Genomic DNA, 3732 nt, shown 5'->3' with positions numbered 1-3732 from the left:
TCATGAATTGTACACGACCAGATATAGCTTGTGCTATAAGTAAATTGAGTCGATATACGAGCAATCCAGGCCAATCTCATTGGATGGCCATGAAACGAGTTTTGGGGTATTTAGTACATACCCAGGAATTTGCTTTGTATTACAATAAATATCCTGCGGTCATTGAGGGATACTGTGATGCAAATTGGATCACCGGATCAACTGATTCCAAGTCAACAAGTGGATATGTATTCACTATTGGTGGAGGAGCGGTATCTTGGAAGTCATCCAAACAAACTTGTATTGCCCGCTCTACAATGGAGGCTGAGTTCATAGCCTTAGATAAAGCCGGTGAAGAAGCTGAATGGCTCCGAAATTTCTTGGAAGATATTCCATTTTGGCCCAAACCGTTGGCACCAATATGCATACATTGTGATAGTCAAGCGGCAATTGGAAGGGCTGGGAGCGTTATGTATAACGGTAAGTCTCGCCATATACGACGAAGACATAAAACCGTTAGACAATTACTCTCTAGAGGAATTATCACAATTGACTATGTAAAGTCAAGTGATAATGTGTCGGATCCACTTACAAAAGGCCTAACTAGAGAGGTAGTTGAGAAGTCATAAAAGGGAATGGGACTGTGGCCGAGAACAAGTCATAGTGGCGGTAACTCTACCTAGAAGACTGGAGATCCCAAGATCTAGGTTCAAGGAGATCAAACAAAGTCATTTATGACGGTTCAACATTGTCAACTAAACTTTTGGTCCATTCTCGTGATGAGACAATGTTCAGTACCAAGGATAAAACATTAAGGCTTTTTAATGATTTCTAAATTTGATACAGGGTATATCAAATAGTGTATCTACGGGATGACACGTTTAGGAATCACCTATGTAAGTGTGAAGTGTTAGCCGCTTCAAGGAGAACACAGCAAGGCCAGTTCTCTACGCACTTATGAAACCAGGCGGTGTTCATGGCTGAAACGAACACAACAATGAGAACCAAAGACGGTTAAGGGTTGGTTGTGTGACTTGTGGTTGTCTAGGTATACACTAAAGTTCGACGGTTCAAAGATATCAAATCTACCGATTGATCGAGATATCCGACATAAGTTCACTACGGAAAGTTCAAAGGGAAACCTACTTATCCAGATGCAATTAATCCTTACTTGTGAATCACACAGTTTTTCATGCATACTTCCGTGATATAGCCATTCCCCATTCATGTGGGGGATTGTTGGGTTTTTAAGGTATTTAATTAATATATTAAATACTTAAAAGAGGGTGAATGGGAAATGGAGGGAAATGAAATTTTTGAGTGAAATTTTAAGTTCCCCCTCCCTTGGCAAATGGGCATTGTCCCATATTGGAAGAGGAAGAGGTTTTTTATGGGTATATAAGCAATTGCTCTTCTTCTAGCTCTTAAAGAGTTGAGAAGAAGGCAAGCCTCGCGCCGTCGTCGTCGTCGCTCGCCCGGCTCGGCTTCGGCTTCGGCTACGGCTTCGGATTCAGATTCGGATTCGGTCAAATGATCGATTGATTGATTAACTTTTTGGACCAAATTTATTTGTTAATAGTAAAATATTAACAGAAATGTTATTAAATATTTGTTTTAATAACAAAATATTAATATTAAATATTAATATTAAATCCAATCCGTTTTTCTGTTTTGGTAACAGAAAAGTAACTACCCTCTTCAATTTTCCCTCTTTATTTTCCCTCTTTATTATTGAGTAAATGGCTATTTATGTAATGGCATTTATGTTGTGGGCGTTTTGCATAAACAGCCATTCTGAAGAGACCCAACTTTGGCTATAAATACAACACTATTCTGCTCAGAATTTTAACTACAATTTTCTGAGTTTCCTCTCCTTCTCCTGCATACTTTTAGCATCAAAACAAAGCAAAAAGTAAGTGTGATTTGCTACCGAACTTTGTGTTCGCTGAAACACTGGGGTTTGAAGTACCACTACACCAGTGTGTAATTCGTTCTATCCTGGGAGGAAATAATCCATAACCTTGGGTACTAGGAGGGGATTAAATTCCTTAAGGAAACACTGTGAATTCAGTGGGCTCGAATTGGTTTATGTCATTTCTGTTTATATTCATTTCTGTTTATGTTCATTTCTGTTTATACTCATTTATATTTCCAGAATTATTTTACAAATACAGTCTACTAACATATACAACATAACTACAATTTGTCTATATTATATATACACAATATATACAATTAAATCCAACTTATTGGCACAGCTATACAGATTTATGCAGATATTATCTCATATCTTCATAAATTGTCAAGCCAATACTATCCAGTATGATTTAACATTTTTAATGAAAAAAACATAACATGTTGAATGTGCACTTGGTGAAGAAAATTATCCAGCAGGTGTTGATTTATATACACATTTTGAAGGGGCAGTTGATGAAGAGAATGCAGGTATGAAATTGTTTTCAGAGATATTTTCTTTTTGTTTCAATATTTTTACAATTTTATTAAGTTATATATACATGGTGTTACAGAGAGGGAAGATATGTATGCACAATCTCCAATTCACGGATTGACAGTAGCAGCTCAAAGCGAACAGCAGAATCCGGAAGATGACAATGTAGGTGAAGAGGCAGAGTTTGTGAATGTAGGTGATTCAAAAGAATCCAGAGGTGAGAATAAGGAGGTTACGCTTGATGATTTCGAGCTGCGTGATAACTTCTCTCAGTTAGTTAAGTTCGGCGAGCCTATACAAGATGAAACAACACCCGTGGAGCAAGGTAGAACAAGGCAGCCCGGAAAGCATGCCTGATCACCATTTCTCCCTTTATATAGTTCTGGTGGCAGCACCTCGGTTGGACCTCAAATTTTTCACCTCAAGCACCCATTTACTAGTGTTATTGGTCAAAATGTAGACCCTGAGTTGTTGGATCAATTCCACAAGTGGTTATACCACGGCACCGACAAAGGTTCAAAGAGGTTAGGTTGCACAATTTGACACTTTTAGGCCAGTATTCATCTTTTACACATCCACTTCATTCAACAATTTTATTTTAATTTCTATTTGTTCATATAGGAGGAAGGCTCCGTATTCTATAAAGGACAACATAATTAAGCCATGGTTGGATCTTGGAGTTGAAAAGGTTGACAAGAAGGAGTGGTTCTTTTCCCTGGCACACCCAGGACAAGTCCTCAATGACTCGGTAAGATTCAATGTATTTGATCTGTAAATTTTTTGTAGATAATTTGTAGATAGTTTGTATTCTGAATGATAGATTCTTTGTATTCTATTTGTGTATGAATTGTAGTTATTTTGTAGTTTTGTGTAGAATATTTGAAGATAACTTGTAGAATAAATGGAATCTATTTTTTTTGCAGCACATTAATGTTATAATGTATTACTTGAGAAAAAGAGGCAAGTATGGCCCCCACAAAAGACCAGGTTTACTACAACAGATTTTATGTTCAAGACTAGGATTGATCAGATTTATGAAAAGTTCCAAAATTCTCCTCAAGAAAAGATGTTTTATATTGTCAAACTCCATGACATTGTAGCAGAATATATATTGGGGTATAGACTACTCGGAAATGTTGCATGGGATGAAGTTGATTATGACATCATGCCCGTCAACATTGTAGAAAAATTCCACTGGGTGTTGGTTGTTTTTGACATTGCAGAAAGATGTCTTTATGCGTATGATTCCATGGTCTCTTCACACAATCACCCTATTGTTGAATCTTGTGTCGACAAGTTTTCTA

This window comes from Nicotiana attenuata, chromosome 2 (genome assembly GCF_001879085.1).
Source record: "Nicotiana attenuata strain UT chromosome 2, NIATTr2, whole genome shotgun sequence".
NCBI classification, from domain to species: Eukaryota; Viridiplantae; Streptophyta; class Magnoliopsida; order Solanales; family Solanaceae; genus Nicotiana; species Nicotiana attenuata.
This window is presented reverse-complemented; position numbering follows the sequence as displayed.